At 47.5% G+C, this 18,379-nt stretch overlaps 1 long non-coding RNA gene across 2 annotated transcripts in view; it reads left to right on the top strand.

Annotated features, from left to right (window-relative positions):
• Positions 1-18,379, top strand: part of LOC140390326 (uncharacterized) — a 55,387-nt gene that overhangs the window by 25,441 nt on the left and 11,567 nt on the right. For both annotated transcript variants that reach the window (XR_011934612.1, XR_011934611.1), the window contains one exon: positions 11,025-11,158. This is a non-coding gene — a long non-coding RNA (uncharacterized lncRNA). The remainder of the gene's footprint in view (positions 1-11,024; positions 11,159-18,379) is intronic.

Genomic DNA, 18,379 nt, shown 5'->3' with positions numbered 1-18,379 from the left:
AGATTTTTTTGGGAGATTGCTGTGGGCTCACTAGACTTCCTGTGAGATTACACAGGAAGTTAATCAAATGTTTCTGTCGGTGACCTGAATCAAGTTGTCCCCAGCCTTTAAGGCAGCACAGTGGCGCAGTGGGTCAGCCCTGTTGCCTCACAGCGCCGAGGTCCCAGGTTCGATCCCGGCTCTGGGTCACCGTCCGTGTGAAGTTTGCACATTCTCCCCGTGTTTGTGTGGGTTTCGCTCCCACAACCCAAAAGGTGTGCAGGGTAGGTGGATTGGCCACGCTTAATTGGAAAAAATGAATTCGGTTCTCACAATTTAAAAAAAAAAAAAGTTGTCCCTCGCCTTTTGACCACAGCTCAACACAGTGGCAGCATGTCAGTCTCTGAATCTGACCACCATTTTGTCAAGGGCCCCAGCTTATACATAGAATATGCAGCACAGTAACAATCCATTTGGACCAACAAGTCTGAGCTGGAGTTTGCCGTTACACGGGTTCCTTCCCATCCCATCTACCTCATCTCAGCCTTTTGTACATCTTTCGTTCCAATTTTCCCTCATATCCCATTCAATTTCCTTTTGAAAGAATCTAAGCTCTTTGGCTTAATTGCTTGAGCTCTACTTCTGAGTAAAGAAATTTCTCCTTATTTCCCCATTGGGTTTATTAGTAACCATTGGGTTTATTAGTAACCATTGGGTTTATTGGTAACCATTAGGTTTATTGGTAACCATTAGGTTTATGAGTAACCATTAGGTTTATGAGTAACCATTTTGCACATATCGTTACCAAACCAAAATACTGAGGATTCTGAAAATCTGAAATAAAAACAGAAAATGCTGGCAAACCTCAGCTGGTCTGGCAGCATCTGTGGAGAGAGGACCCGTGAACGTTTCGAGCCCTTCTTGGAGCAGAGAGTCATACGGGCTTGAAACACTCGGGTTCCCTCTCAACAGATGTTGCCAGAGCGAGTGAGTTTTTCCAGCATTTTCTGTTTCTACTGCATTTATGGACCCCAGTTTTGGATTCTGCCGTGAGTGAAAAAATTTTCTCTCCACATCTATCCTGCACAACTCAATCAAAATTTCTAATTCCTCTATTGAGTCTCCTCTAGATCTTCTCTTTTCTCAAGGTGAAGTTCAATCTGTTCAATCTTTCCAACAACTCTAATCTTTCAGTTCCAGTGCCACCCTTGCAAACCTTTTTTTGCACCTTCCTCAGCACGGTTAAATCTTTTTAAATAATATTCAGACCAGAATTACACACGGTGTGGCCCGATGACGGTCCCGAATAAACTTAACATCAATAAAAACAGAAAATGCTGGACGATCTCACCAGGTCAGGCAGCATCTGTGGTGAGAGAAACAGAATGAATATTTCGAGTCCATAGAACCCTTTTACAAAATCTTAGCATGCAAGCTATGAATGTATATTATGAATAACAATAATTCCACCACTTTCTCCTGTCCTTCTATCTGAATCTGCTTTAAATGTTTTGTTTTTATAAATCTAAAGTGCCCAATTCATTTTTTCCAATTATGGAGCAGTTTAGTGTGGCCAATCCACCTATCCTGCACATCTTTGGGTTCTGGGGGCGAAACCCACGCCGACACGGGGAGAATGTGCAAACTCTACATGGACGGTGACCCAGAGCCAGGATCGAACCTGGGATCTCGGCACCGCGAGGCAACAATGCTAACCACTGCGCTTGCACTCATCAATAGAACTTGCAAAAAATTGGTATTTCTAAAAATAAAGCCCAGTGCTTTGTTGTTATTTTTGAATGCTCTACAGACCTGTATTGCTGCTTTAAATATATTTTAAAATATTTTTTCATCTGAGGGGCATTTTAACATGGCCAACCCACGTACCCTATATATCTTTCGGTTGTGGGGGTGAGACCCACGCAGACACGGGGAGAATGTGCAAACTCCACATGGACAGAGATCCGGAGCTGGGATCGAACCCATGTCTTCAGAGCAGTGAGGTAGCAGTGCTAACTACTGTGCCACCCTATTGCTGCTTTTAATAAACTACACGCATATATTCCTAAATCACTATGCTCTCAACCTCAGTCAGTTTATTATTCTCTAATGTGTAGGTAATAGTTCTATTTTTCCTACCAAAGTGCTTTATTCATGTTCATCGATATTAAAAGTTATTTGTCACCTAATAATCCAGTCTGTAAATTTCCTAATATCTTCTTGTGTACTGTAGCATTCTCCCTCACTATCAGCCAAGCCACCAACCCTGGAGATGATTATTATTTCTTTTTTTGAAAATGTTTTTATTCGAGTTTTTTTTCAGTACACAACGAAAATAAAATTAAGCATTAGCAAATCTATACACAACAATGACAGTTTACAATTTACAAGTGTCCAATATTTGAATTGGCCCCCTAACCCCATTTCCCCCAACCTCCCCATGACCCCCTCCCCTTCTTGCTATCTCGTATGTATTCTTTTTTCACTGATTCATCAGTCCTGCACATACTGGAGTAACATAGTCATGCACATGTTACATCGTGGTAGCTTGTTCTTATTTAGTTGCTTGTATTTACAAATGTTCGGTGGGGAGGGGGGGGGTGGCATCCCCTGTGTGGGATGTGGTGTGGTTGGCTTCTGTGCCTCCCTGTCCCCCCCCGTCCCCCCCATCCACCCTTGTCATAATATACACCAGTATATCACAGTGCAGATACACACACTGATGGACACACAGTGAGACCAATCAACACACACAACACCGCAGCCAATCACCAGTTAGAGCACACTCACTATAAAGACAGGGGTCATCAGAGTTCCCGCTCATTCGGGATGCAGCCTCCTAGAAGGACAGAGCTTACAGCTTACAGCACAGATCTTCACCATGTGCTGAGTGCATAGACTGGTTAGGACAGGCATAGGTCTTTAGTTTAATCTAACATCGTGTTAACCCACAGTGAAAGTATGTTCAACAGTTTCTAACTTAATAAAATAGTGTTGCACTATTTTAAGTGTTGGTGGCCTGTATGTGTTCCACGGATCCAGAGCACCCAACACATCAACCCTCTCCCTTTTCATTGATATCTGTGGTCCCTTTGAGGATCCCCCTTCCCCTGACCTATAGGCGTCTGGCTAGAAACAGGTCATGGAACAGGTTGTCGAATGGCCTCCAAGTATTGTGGAAGCCTTCTTCTGACCCCTGGAAGGTGAATTTGATCTTCACCATTTGGAGAAATTCCGACCGGTCTGCCAGCCAGTCTGCTGCTTTAGGTGGTGTAGCTAACCACCAGCCGAGCAGGATTCTTCGGCAGGCGATCAGGGAGGCGAAGGCAAGGGCCTCTGCCCTCCTGCCCATAAAGAGTTTTGGCTTGTCTGATACCCCAAAGACTGCCGCTCTCGGCCATGTCTCCACCATCACCCCTATAACCTCGGGCATCGCCTCAAAGAAGGCTGTCCAGAAACCGACAAGTCTGGGGCAGACCCAGAACACATGGGCGAGTTTGGCTGGGCCCTCTGGCACCGTTCACATTTGTCCTCCACATCCGGGAAGCACCTGCTCATTCAGATTCTGGTTAGGTGTGCCCTATGTCCCACTTTCAGCTGTATTAGGCTCAGCCTTGTGCATGTGGAGGTGGAGTTGGCCCCGTGCTGTGCTCTGCTCCAAAATCCCCACCCTATTTCAAACCTGAGCTCATCCTCCCATTTTTCTCTTGGCTCATCCAGAGGGGAGCGTGCCTTTCCCAGCAGTCGCACATACAAGTCCTCGCCGTTTCCTCCCCCAATTTGTCCACATCTAGTAGCTCTTCTAAGAGGGGGTGTTCCGGTGCCCGTGGGTATGTCTTTGTTTCCCTTCGTAGGAAGCTTTTAATTTGCATATATCATAGCTCGTTTCCCCCCCCCTGTCATTTGGAGCTTCTCTGTTAGTTCCTCTAGCGTTGTCAGTCTGTAGTCCATGTAGAGTCGCTGGCTGTCGGTGTCCCGGTCCTGTCTTTTGAAGGTAGCGTCCATTTTGGCTGGCACGAACCTATGATTATTGCAGATGGTGCCCTTGATGTACATTTCTGGCAGACCAAGTGTTATCTTAGCTGGTTCAATGACTGGAGCGTGGCTATTACCACTGGGTTTGTAGAGTGCTAGGTCAGTGGGGATGGGAGTGCTGCCTTGGCCAGGGCCCAGAGAGATGTCCCTATGCAGGACCCGTGCTCCTTTTTTACTCATTCTACTTCTGGTTCATTTATCAATCCCTTTACTCTTTCGCCGTTGCTGCCAGTGGTAATATTGCAGGCTTGCGAGGGCCAGGCACCCCATGCTTCTCATTCTTTGCAGGAAGTTTAGGGGGATCTTTGGGTTCTTCCCCCGCCACCTGTGGTGATGTGCATCACTGTAAATACATGTAAGCTAGACAGACACTAGAGGGAGCACCAGAAACATCACACACACACACACACTCAACCAATAGATAAGTTAGGTGGGAGGCGACCAATGGACATTCACGATACACAAGGAGGTGACACGACCACAGGGGAGCATTACACCAACCCATACATAAAGGACACCACACACATGATCAGCCCCTTTGGCCAGTGGAGACAGTCAGTGAGGAGAGGCACAGGGTTGATTCATTATCACACCCACCACGTGGAAGACAGCAGCTGGTTAGTCAGTTAGGTAGCTACAATAGGATTAGCAGTAGTGTCGAACTCAAGTTAAAAAAGTGTACATAGTGTAAATAAATGAGTTGAAGTTATTTACACGTCTCGACCTTCCTTGACAACACAAGGAAGCCGCTTATGTTACAAAGGAAACATAACAAAACACCACCCACACACAAACAAACGGCAAGAGTTGAGGAAGGCCTTGGGGATATGGGTCAGTCTAGGTCTGAACAGGAAGAGGAACCTGGGCAGTACGTTCATCTCCGCCAGGGAGAGTTGGAGTGTGTCCCACCTCTGCAGGTCCTTTTTAACTTCCTCCACAAGACTGGCCAGATTATATATGTGGATCCGTGATTTGGATCCCCAGGTAGTGGAATTTGTTTTGGGCTTGTTTAAATGGCAGTCTCTCCAGCTCTGCCCCCTCGCCCTTGTGGGTTCACGAGGAACATCTTACTTTTGCTCAGGTTGAGTTTGTAGCTTGAGAAGGTTCCAAACTCTTTCCAGAGCGCCATGAGAGCATAGAGCAAGATGCTGTGCTCTCTGCCTCCCCTCCAGATCCCCTTCCAATTCATTGTCGCTCCAAGTGCAACTGCTAGTGGCTCGATCACTATGGCGACCAGCAGCAGGGACAGCGGGCATCCCTGCCTTTTGTCTCTGTCAGTTGGAAGCACTAAGAGCTGGCGGTGTTTCTCCACATGCTCATCACTGGAACATTGTAAAAGAGCTTCATACAGGCGGTGAGTCCTGCTCCAAACCCAAACCACTCCATTACCTCTATGAGGTAATTCCACTCAACTCTGGCGAAAGATTTTCCTGCGTCCAGGGAAACGGTCACCTCAGTGTGCTCTCCCCCGATGGGGTCGTTATCACGTTTAGCAGATGCCTGTTGTTCGACGTTAGCTATCTACCCTTAACAAAGCCTGTCTGGCTTTCTGCCACCACCCCTGGAATGCCAGTTCTCCAGTCGCCTGGCGAGGATTTTGGCCAGCACTTTTGCGTCGACATTGAGCAGCGAAACGGGCCTGTAGGACCCACATTCTGTTGGGTCTTTGTCTTTGTTGGGCCGCGCCATCCTGCGCTTGCACTGGGACTGTCTTACGCACGCCGGCCCCTCACCAACATGGAGACGGTGTTCTGGGGCCGCGCGCGGAAGGAGGTAGGCCTGGGGGGGGGGGGTGGGGGGGGAAAGAGGCCGGCCCGCCAATCGGTGGGCCCCGATCGTGGGCAGACCCCATCGGAGGCCACCCCGGTGAAGGAGCACCCCCTCTACCCCCACAGGCTGAACCCCCAGCATTCCCTCAGAGTTCCCGTCGGCAGCGACCAGTGGTGGACACGCCGGCGGGGACCTTTCATGTCGTAGCGGCCGCTCGGCCCATCCGGCCGGAGAATCGCCGCTCGCCGGTTCGCCGAGCGGCCCGGTACGAATCGCGCGCCGCTGGTTTCCGGGGGGGTGGGAGAATCGCGTGCTGGGGTCGGGGCAGCATGGCGCGATTCACCCGGCGCCCCGTCGATTCTCCCACCCGGTGTGGGGCGGAGAATAGCATCCATTAGATTTGCGACCTCCAATTACTCATCCTGCATTCACTGGAAACAATTTCTAAATATTTACTTTCTCAAAACCACTCATGGGGCGTCATTCTCCGACCCCCCAGCGGGTCGGAGAATGGCCGTTGGCCGCCGTGAATCCCGCCCCCGTCGGTTGCCGAAGTCTCCGGTACCGGATATTCGGCGGGGGCGGGAATCGGGCCACGCCGGTTGGCGGCCCCCCCCCCCCCCCCCGCTCGATTCTCCGGCCCGGATGGGCCGAAGTCCCGCCGAGAAATTGCCTGTCCCGCCGGCGTAAATTAAAGTAGGTATTTACCGGCGGGACAAGGCGGCGTGGGCGGGCTCCGGGGTCCTGGGGGCGATCTGACCCGGGGGGTGCCCCCACGGTGGCCTGGCCCGCGATCGGGGCCCACCGATCCACGGGCGGGCCTGTGCCGTGGGGGGCACTCTTTCCCTTCCGCCTCCGCCATGGTCTCCACCATGGCGGAGGCGGAAGAGACTCTCCCCACTGCGCATGCGTGGGAAACTGTCAGCGGCCGCTGACGCTCCTGCGCATGCGCCGCCCCGACATGTCATTTCCGCGCCAGCTGGCGGGGCAACAAACGCCGTTTCTGCCAGCTGGCGGGGCGGAAATCCCTCCAGCGTCGGCCTAGCCCCTCAATGTTGGGGCTCGGCCCCCAAAGATGCGGAGCATTCCGCACCTTTGGGGCAGCGCGATGCCCGTCTGATTGGCGCCATTTTGGGCGCCAGTCGGCGGACATCGTGCCGTTGGGGGAGAATTTCGCCCCAGATTTGAACACTGTAATGATTTGATGATTTGATCAAATCTACTCTTAATATCGTCCACCGTAACATTCAACTTCTTCAGTTCCTCTACATACCTAAAGACTCTCACCCTGGAACAGTTAAGCATGGTCGAGTCTTAGGTTTTAAAATATTATTTTCTGGCTCAAGGAGATTTTCTATCATGTCTTCTTTTCCATCACTCATGTTGCGCTGTCTGGTCGATAGTTTTCTGATTTTGTTATACATTCCACTTTCCATGCAGGAACATAAATCTGCTTATCATTTAATAATTCTATCCCTTCCTTACTGCTCACGTTCTTAAGCATGTATCAATAGAACATGTTTTGTAGCCTGCAATAATTTGATTTTGTAATTTCTCTTTGCCTTCCTAATGGTTCAATTAAGTTGTCTCTTAAACACTTCACATTTTCTTTTTTCTTGTCAGAATTTCTTATGTGTCTTTTACTTTGGATTCAATCCTTCCTTTAGATCAGTGTTTTTCAAGTTTTATTTCCGGCAACCCACTTTTACCAGTCGGCCGACCTTCGCAACCCACGCCGGCCGACCTTCGCAACACACCCATTATTGCTTACCTTCAATGCGACAGTCTGCTTGGTGCTCACGATCTCACTCGCTTTTTCATTCAGTGTTACATTTCTGCTAAGGACTTCAGCTGACTATTTAAGTTCTCACTGTATTCTTTGAAAAAAATCAAGAGGTTGGCCCTCAAACTCGCCAAGCTTAGCCTTAAAATGCCGTTGAAGTTTTGAAGATTTTAAACTTTCATTTGCCAGTACTTCCCTGTATATAACACACATGGGCTTTGGATCCTGATTTGCATGAGCAAAATTAACAATGCTATACCTCAAGAAATCATCTGGGCAGCACGATAGCACAGTGGTTAGCACAGTTGTTTCACAGCGCCAGTGTTCCAGGTTCGATTCGTGGCTTAGTTCACTATCTGTGTGGAGTCTACAAGTTCTCCCCGTGTCTGCGTTGGTTTCCTCCCACTGCTTTGTCCTGCTGTGGACTCTCCTGAGGCGCTCTCTCCAACAGATCCAGTTGTGAGATCCTGGCCTGTTTGTGTCTCTGGCACTCTCTTCCATAATACAAAATGATCCATCTTCAGTTCTTCCTCCTCCATGATTTTGCACTCGAAGCACGGATGGGCATGTGACGTCAGTGTCCGTGCCATGCACGTGCCCTGTTCTCTGCCGCCGCCTGTATGTCTCCAACCTCTGGGGCGGCAAGGTAGCACAGTGGTTAGCACTGTTGCTTCACAGCGCCAGGGTCCCAGGTTCGATTCCCGGCTTGGGTCACTGTCTGTGTGGAGTCTGCACGTTCTCCCCGTGTCTGCGTGGGCTTCCTCCGGGTGCTCCGGTTTCCTCCCACAAATCCCTAAAGGTAATTTGGACATTCTCCCTCAGTGTCCCTGGACAGGCACCAGAATGTGGCGTCTCGGGGCTTTTCACAGTAACTTCATTGCAATGTTAATGTGAGCCTACATGTGACAATAAAGATTATTATTAAAAACCACATTTCCTTATCATTTCTCTTTTCCCATTTATTATTTCCACCATTGCCTCAAGTCACTGTTGATCCTGATGTTGGACTTTGAAGGGTTGTGATCACTATCACTGAGAAGTTCTTCCATTTCCTATCTGTTTGTCATCATTGTTCATGCCAAGACCACGAACAAAGGTTTTCTTCAGAATGGCAGCTCTGAAGAAAGGTCCTTGAGTTGAAACAAGTTTCTCTCTCCACAGATGCTGCCTGACCCACTGAGTGTTCCCAGCACTTTTTGTTTGAATTCTGCAGCATTTTGCTTTTGTTTTAGTGATTCTTTCCTTGTTAGCTTTCTGATGTACTGACTTAGAAAGGAGTCTTGTCTATCCTGTTGTTACGGTACCAGACCCCGACTTATATTGTAAACCAGAAGTGGAACCCCAACAATTTTTCAATTTGTCAACAGTGAGGAAAGGGTACTTTGCTCCAGAATGATTCCAGTGACAAATAGGGAACTTTTATGTTCAAACAAATGTTATTATCAACACAGGAGTAACCACATTAACATCAGCGAAAAATAGTTCTACAATTAAAGTTAAGTTAACATTAAGTTCTAAAAAAAAACCAGGGAAACACTTTAACTACTACCTTTTTCCTTCTGTTTCCAACTGAGCAAGGTTTTAGCAAAGTAGCAGATCAAAAGCCACCTATAAATCAAGTGAGCAAACACAGGAAACTTGCTGTACTATTTTGTAGAGTTTTCCTCTTAGAAAAGTAGAGAGAAACCCTTTTGGTTACAGCCTGCAAATCCTTCTGTCTCTGTTTGGCTAAAAACATGAAACTGCTTGCTGCACACATGGCTGCTCCCGTTAATTACATCATCGCTACCACACTAACTGTCTCATGACCACCTTTTAAAAAAAAAAATTTCAATTACCCAATTCATTTTTTCCCAATTAAGGGGCAATTTAGCATGGCCAATCCATCTAGCCTGCACATCTTTGGGTTGTGGAGATGAAACCCACGCAAACATGGGGAGAATGTGCAAACTCCACACAGACAGTGACCCAGAGCCGGGATCAAATCTGGGACTTCAGCGCCATGAGGCAGCGGTGCTAACCATTGTGCCACCGTGCTGCCCATCTCATGACCATCTTAACGAAGGATAAATACAATGTAGAATCAAAGAATCACATAATTTACAGCGTAGAAGGAGGCCCATTCGGCCCATCGAGTCTGCACCGGCCCTTACAAAGAGCACCTGACTCAGGCCCATGTATCTACCCAATCCCCGTAACCCAGTAACCCCCACTTAACCTTTTTTCAGACACTAACGGCAATTTAGCATGGCCAATCCACCTAACATGCAAATCTTTGGACTGTGGGAGGAAACCTGAGCACCCAGAGGAAACCCACACAAACACGGGGAGAACGTGCAGACTCCGCACAGACAGTAACCCAGACGAGAATCGAATCGGGGACTCCAGAGCTGTGAAGCAACTGTGCTAACCACTATGCTACCGTGCTGCCCTGTGAACACAATCCTTCAATCACTCATGCAGGGCACGGGCAGGGTGGATCGGGAACAGCTGTTCCCCTTAGTTAAAGGGTCAGTCACCAGGAGATACAAGTTCAAGGTGAGGGGCAGGGTGTTTGGTGGGGTGTGAGGAAATATATTTTTACCCAGAAGGTGGTGATGGCCTGAAATGCACTGCTTGGGAGGATCGTAGATGCAGATGGCCTCATATCCTTTAAAAAATACTTGGATGAGCACTTATGTCATAACATTCAAGGCTATGGACCAAGTGCTGGCAAATAGGATTAGGTAGGGTGTTTTTCATTTGTCGGTGTAGACTCAATCAGCGAAATGGCCTCTTCTGCGCTCTTATCTGTAATCCTTCAATTCGCGACACCCCAGACCTTCTTTCGAGAAACAAAATTCTATTAACCCCATATGGCTAAACAAGTACATGATTGGAATGCATGATTTTCTCAGTTTTATGACATCTTAATTGCATCTTTTGCAGACACGCCAGCTGCCTGTATGTTAAACCAGGATTTTAAAAAATATTACTGCAACAGTTATATACACTTAACCCAGGCTTTTAATAGCATTACTGCCATACATGTATATATATATATAATACAATCTATATTAAAAATTCCTACAGTCATAACAATGCAAAACACAATTCCCTTTTCTCCTTCATCTCTTTCTTTCTAGTTGATGGAACTTTTTCTTAATTATTTTCTCAACCCATATACATTTTGTAACACTTGCTGTTTGTTCCCCTCTTCCTTTCTATGACTTATGTACCATTAACTCGTGCAACCTCTCTGTTACCACACATTCTTTTTCTTCCTAAATGTGTTTTATCTGGTAATATTTAGCTGTCAATGAATTCGCTATGTAACCATGTTGCAGTCATCCCTTCCATGTGTAAAATCTCTCCATTAAGTAGTGTTTCCCGTTCATTCATGTCATTTTGAATTCCAAGCACCAGAATTTCACCAACATTTTAAATTGCTTTCACTTTTTATTCTTTTTGTTTTCAGAGTTAATTTAGCTTTTTCTATTGCTCTCCAAGGGAAGAGTGCAAAGATGCGAAAATAACAACATCATCATCCTGTCAAACTGTTGATCAACTTGTGATTTTTTACACTCTGTGCTGTGCTCTGGTGGTATAAAGGTACGAAAGTATATCTCTGCTGCTGCACCATTCTCCAGAAAACCTTCATTATTCTCTCATAAATGCACAATTTTGGTGCCGAAAATCTAAAGGGCTCTCTGTTTCCTCATTAACTGTACATGCTGAACTTACTCGTGCACAAGATTACAAATAAATCCTGAAGATGCTTTTGTTCAGCTGTCTTGCCGAGCTGCTCCAGCATTGTTTCACGTTTGACACTTCTGTTGGTGTCAAAATAAACATCTCACATTTCAACACTGCAGAGTTCCCCTTGTCTCGTGTTCTCAATGTCAAGTTGTCATTTTGAAGTAAAGCATCTTAATAATCATTACCTCAAAATGGCCTAATCTGCACCAAAATATACTTGAAAAGAGAAGATGAGGGTTTCAATCAACAAGGTTAGTTAAAATAAAGGACTAATGAGATATGGAAGGTAAATGAAAATGGTTAGGGGTGATGACAGGAAGGGGAAGAGTTTTGTATTGATTAGGGGAAATTACAGGTACGTGTAAAGGAAGGATCGGATACTGAACAAGAGGAATTACAGATGTGTGGACAGGAAGGATCTCTTACTGGTTATAGAGTAATACATTTGCTGCAAGGGGAATGGTGTCTTGTCGATTTGAAACATGGAAACATATAAGCAGGAGGAGGTCATTTGGCCCTTTGAACCTCTCTAGTCCTGTTAGAATTTTATAGGGAGGCACTGTGGCACAGTAGTTAGCATGCTGCCTCACAGCATAAGGGACCCGGGTTCAGTTTCGGCCTTGGGAGACTGTGTGGAGTTTGCACTTTCTCCCTGTGTGCGTGGGTTTCCTCCGGGTGCTCTGCTTTCCTCCCACAGTCCAAAGCTGTGCAGGTTAGGTGAATTGGCCCGGTTAAATTGCCCCTTAGTGTTCAAAAGGTTAGGCAGTGTTACCGGGGATAGGTGGAGGCATAGGCTTAAGTAAGGTGCTCTTTCCAAGGGCCGATGCAGATTCGATGGGCCGAGTGGCCTCCTTCTGCACTGTCGGGATACCATGATTCAAAGGGAGGATGAAAGAATCCCAGCCCTGCTGCGGGAGTTCTCCATCGGCGGGATGCTCCGCAGAGCACCCATGCCCACACGTCGGGGGGGTGGGGCCATAATGGGAAACCCCATTGGTCGGTGGCGGGAGCGGAGAATCCTGCTGCTGGCGCGGGCGCGACCCGTCAGAAAATGGGGCTGGTGGTACGGAGAATCACCCCCTGCTGTTTCAATGAGATTTTCCCTCATTCTTCTAAGCTCCAGTGAATGTATTCCTAACCGATTCAATCTGTCCTCATACATCAGACCCGCCATTCCAGGAATCAGTGCGGTAAATCTTGACTGCATTCCCTCTATAATAAGAACATCCTTCCTTGCGTAAAGGACTGGAAGTACATACAATATTCCACATGTAGTCTCATCAAGGCCCTGTAGAATTGCAGAAAGACATCCCTGCTCCTGTACCGAATCCTCTCAGACCATTTGCCTTCTTTACCACCTGCTGCACCTGCATGCTTACTTTCAGCGACCGGTGTACAAGAACTCCCAAGTTTCATTGCACATTCCCCTCTCTCAATCTATAGTCATTCAGATAATAGTATTCTGCCTTCCTATTTTTGCTGCCAAAGTGGATAACTTCACATTTATCCACATTGTACTACATCTGCCATGCATTTGCCCACTCACCCAGCCTGTCCAAAGCACACTGAAGGATCTCTGTATCCTCCTCACAGCTCACCCACCACCCGACTTTGTGTCGTCTATAAATTTCAGATATTACATTTAGATCCCTCATCTATATAATGAATATATATTGTGAATGGCTGGGGCTCCAGCACTGATCCCTATGGTATCCCGCTAGTCACTGCCTGCCATATGGAAAAGGATCAGTTTACCCCGACTCTCTGTTTCCTGTCTGCCAACCAGTTTTCTATCCATCTCAAGTCACTACCCCCAATCTCATGTGCTTTAATTTTATACAGTAATGCCTTGGCCGGAATTCTCTGGCCGTTCGCTGGCGTGGCATTCTCCTGTCCTGCTGGCAGGGCACCCCCTCCTGGCGGCGTGGGGTGGCTTCAATGAGAATTCCCATTGACAGCGGCGGGAGCAGAGAATCCCACCGCCGGTGAATGGCACGCTGTCTCCCGCCACCGAGAAACACGCAGCTGGGAGGCCAGAGAATCTCGCCCCTTATATGGGACTTTGTCGAAAGCCTTCTGGAAGTCCAGCTAAACCACATCCACTGCCTCCCCCTCGTCATCGCTACTTGTTACATCCTCAAAGAATTCCAGAATTAGGGGGAGTGAGAGACATGTCTTTTGGAGTAGTCCCTTATCTGATGGAAAATAATACAAATCTTTTCAACACATTTGACCAACACTCCCTCTGTGAGTGTTACATGATTGTGGAGATGCCGGCGTTGGACTGGGGTGAGCACAGTAAGACGTCTTACAACACCAGGTTAAAGTCCAACAGGTTTGTTTCGATGTCACTAGCTTTCGGAGCGCTGCTCCTTCCTCAGGTGAATGAAGAGGTATGTTCCAGAAACATATATATAGACAGATTCAAAGATGCCAGACAATGTTTGGAATACGAGTATTAGCAGGTGATTAAATCTTTACAGATCCAGAGATGGGGTAACCCCAGGTTAAAGAGGTGTGAATTGTGGGTGTACCTTGTGCGATGGGTTTCAAGATGCCCTCGATGTAGCCAGAGAGGTTCTCACACAGGGTCCCATTGCCTGAAACGATAGGACTCACCGCACAGGACCTTGAACCGACGTTATACACCAGATACATCGATGACAATTTTTTCCTTTGGACCCACGGCGAAGAATCACAGAGCCGACTACACGATGACATCAATAAGTTCCATCCAACCATCAGACTCACCATGGACTACTCTCCAAAATCAGTTGCATCCTTGGACACACTCGTCTCTATCAAGGACGGTCACCTCAGCACTTCGCTTTACCGCAAACCCATGGATAACTTCACGATGCTCCACTTCTCCAGCTTCCACCCTAAACACATTAAAGAAACCATCCCATATGGACAAGCTCTCCGTATACACAGGATCTGCTCAGATGAGGATGAGCGTAACAGACATCTACAGACGTTGAAAGATGCCCTCGTACGAACGGGATATGGCGCTCGACTCATCGATCGACAGTTCCAACGCGCCACAGCAAAAAACCGCACTGACCTCCTCAGAAGACAGACATGGGACACAACAGACAGAATACTCTTCGTCGTCCAGTACTTTCCCGGAGCGGAGAAACTACGTCATCTTCTTCACAGCCTTCAACACGTCATCGATGACGATGAACATCTTATCATCATAGAATTTACAGTGCAGAAGGAGGCCATTCGGCCCATTGGGTCTGCAACAGCTCTTGGAAAGGGCACCCAACCCAAGGTCAACACCTCCACCCTATCCCCATAACCCAGTAACGCCACCCAACACTAAGGGCAATTTTGGACACGAAGGGCAATTTTTGGACACTAAGGGCAATTTATCATGGCCAATCCACCTAACACGCACATCTTTGGACTGTGGGAGGAAACCGGAGCACCCGGAGGATACCCACGCACACATGGGGAGGACGTGCAGACTCCACACAGACAGCGATCCAAGCTCAAATCGAACCTGGGACCCTGGAGCTGTGAAGCAATTGTGCTATCCACAATACTACAGTGCTGCCCAAAGGTCTGTGCTTGCCAAGGTCATCCCCACACCCCCACTACTTTCCTTCAAACAACCGCGCAACCTCAAACAAACCATTATTTGCAGCAAACTACTCAGTCTTCAGAACAGTGACCACGACACCACACAACCCTGCCATGGCAATCTCGGCAAGACGTGCCAGATCATCGACATGGATACCACCATTACACATGAGAACACCAACCACCAGGTACGCGGTACATACTCGTGCGACTCGGCCAACGTTGTCTACCTCATACGCTGCAGGAAAGGATGTCCCGAAGCGTGGTACATTGGCGAGACCATGCAGACGCTGCGACAACGAATGAATGGACATCGCGCGACAATTACCAGGCAGGAATGTTCCCTTCCAGTCAGGGAACACCTCAGCAGTCAACGGCATTCAGCCTCTGATCTCCGGGTAAGCGTTCTCCAAGGCGACCTTCAGGACACGAGACAACGTAGAATCGCCGAGCAGAAAGGTAGTTTTAGGGTAAGGGAGAATGAGAGTATAGAGGTCAGGAGCACAGATTTGACGTCGCAGGAGGGGGCCAGCGTTCAGGTAGGTGGTTTGAAGTGTGTCTACTTCAATGCCAGGAGTATACGAAACAAGGTAGGGGAACTGGCAGCGTGGGTTGGTACCTGGGACTTCGATGTTGTGGCCATTTCGGAGACATGGATAGAGCAGGGACAGGAATGGATGTTGCAGGTTCCGGGGTTTAGGTGTTTTAGTAAGCTCAGAGAAGGAGGCAAAAGAGGGGGAGGTGTGGCGCTGCTAGTCAAGAGCAGTATTACGGTGGCGGAGAGGATGCTAGATGGGGACTCTTCTTCCGAGGTAGTATTGGCTGAAGTTTGAAACAGGAAAGGAGAGGTCACCCTGTTGGGAGTTTTTTATAGGCCTCCTAATAGTTCTAGGGATGTAGAGGAAAGGATAGCGAAGATGATTCTGGATATGAGCGAAAGTAACAGGGTAGTTATTATGGGAGACTTTAACTTTCCAAATATTGACTGGAAAAGATATAGTTCGAGTACAATAGATGGGTCGTTTTTTGTACAGTGTGTGCAGGAGGGTTTCCTGAAACAATATGTTGACAGGCCAACAAGAGGCGAGGCCACGTTGGATTTGGTTTTGGGTAATGAACCAGGCCAGGTGTTGGATTTGGAGGTAGGAGAGCACTTTGGGGACAGTGACCACAATTCGGTGACGTTTACGTTAATGATGGAAAGGGATAAGTATACACCGCAGGGCAAGAGTTATAGCTGGGGGAAGGGCAATTATGATGCCATTAGACGTGACTTGGGGGGGATAAGGTGGAGAAGTAGGCTGCAAGTGTTGGGCACACTGGATAAGTGGGGCTTGTTCAAGGATCAGCTACTGCGTGTTCTTGATAAGTATGTACCGGTCAGACAGGGAGGAAGGCGTCGAGTGAGGGAACCGTGGTTTACCAGGGAAGTGGAATCTCTTGTTAAGAGGAAGAAGGAGGCCTATGTGAAGATGAAGTGTGAAGTTTCGGTTGGGGCGATGGATAGTTACAAGGTAGCGAGGAAGGATCTAAAGAGAGAGCTAAGACGAGCAAGGAGGGGACATGAGAAGTATTTGGCAGGAAGGATCAAGGAAAACCCAAAAGCTTTCTATAGGTATGTCAGGAATAAGCGAATGACTAGGGAAAGAGTAGGACCAGTCAAGGACAGGGATGGGAAATTGTGTGTGGAGTCTGAAGAGATAGGCGAGATACTAAATGAATATTTTTCGTCAGTATTCACTCAGGAAAAAGATAATGTTGTGGAGGAGAATGCTGAGCCCCAGGCTAATAGAATAGATGGCATTGAGGTACGTAGGGAAGAGGTGTTGGCAATTCTGGACAGGCTGAAAATAGATAAGTCCCCGGGACCTGATGGGATTTATCCTAGGATTCTATGGGAGGCCAGGGAAGAGATTGCTGGACCTTTGGCTTTGATTTTTATGTCATCATTGGCTACAGGAATAGTGCCAGAGGACTGGAGGACAGCAAATGTGGTCCCTTTGTTCAAAAAGGGGAGCAGAGACAACCCCGGCAACTATAGACCGGTGAGCCTCACGTCTGTAGTGGGTAAAGTCTTGGAGGGGATTATAAGGGACAAGATTTATAATCATCTAGATAGGAATGATATGATCAGGGATAGTCAGCATGGCTTTGTGAAGGGTAGGTCATGCCTCACAAACCTTATTGAGTTCTTTGAGAAGGTGACTGAACAGGTAGACGAGGGTAGAGCAGTTGATGTGGTGTATATGGATTTCAGCAAAGCGTTTGATAAGGTTCCCCACGGTAGGCTATTGCAAAAAATACGGAGGCTGGGGATTAAGGGTGATTTAGAGATGTGGATCAGAAATTGGCTAGCTGAAAGAAGACAGAGGGTGGTGGTTGATGGGAAATGTTCAGAATGGAGTACAGTCACAAGTGGAGTACCACAAGGATCTGTTCTGGGGCCGTTGCTGTTTGTCATTTTTATCAATGACCTAGAGGAAGGCACAGAAGGGTGGGTGAGTAAATTTGCAGATGATACTAAAGTCGGTGGTGTTGTCGATAGTGTGGAAGGATGTAGCAGGTTACAGAGGGATATAGATAAGCTGCAGAGCTGGGCTGAGAGGTGGCAAATGGAGTTTAATGTAGAGAAGTGTGAGGTGATTCACTTTGGAAGGAATAACAGGAATGCGGAATATTTGGCTAATGGTAAAGTTCTTGAAAGTGTGGCTGAGCAGAGGGATCTAGGTGTCCATGTACATAGATCCCTGAAAGTTGCCACCCAGGTTGATAGGGTTGTGAAGAAGGCCTATGGAGTGTTGGCCTTTATTGGTAGAGGGATTGAGTTCCGGAGTCGGGAGGTCATGTTGCAGCTGTACAGAACTCTGGTCCGGCCGCATTTGGAGTATTGCGTACAGTTCTGGTCACCGCATTATAGGAAGGACGTGGAGGCTTTGGAGCGGGTGCAGAGGAGATTTACCAGGATGTTGCCTGGTATGGAGGGAAAATCTTATGAGGAAAGGCTGACGGACTTGAGGTTGTTTTCGTTGGAGAGAAGAAGGTTAAGAGGAGACTTAATAGAGGCATACAAAATGATCAGGGGGTTGGATAGGGTGGACAGTGAGAGCCTTCTCCCGCGGATGGATATGGCTGGCACGAGGGGACATAACTTTAAACTGAGGGGTAATAGATATAGGACAGAGGTCAGAGGTAGGTTCTTTACGCAAAGAGTCGTGAGGCCGTGGAATGCCCTACCTGCTACAGTAGTGAACTCGCCAACATTGAGGGCATTTAAAAGTTTATTGGATAAACATATGGATGATAATGGCATAGTGTAGGTTAGATGGCTTTTGTTTCGGTGCAACATCGTGGGCCGAGGGGCCTGTACTGCGCTGTATTGTTCTATGTTCTATGTTCTATGTTCTAAACATACCCCATCTCTGGATATGTAAAGATTTAATCACTTGCTGATGCTCGTATTCCAAGCATTGTCTGGCATCTTTGAAT

Source organism: Scyliorhinus torazame, chromosome 14, assembly GCF_047496885.1.
Source record: "Scyliorhinus torazame isolate Kashiwa2021f chromosome 14, sScyTor2.1, whole genome shotgun sequence".
Classification (NCBI taxonomy): Eukaryota; Metazoa; Chordata; class Chondrichthyes; order Carcharhiniformes; family Scyliorhinidae; genus Scyliorhinus; species Scyliorhinus torazame.
Note: the sequence above shows the minus strand (reverse complement) of the source record. Positions and strands in the feature narration are given on the sequence as shown.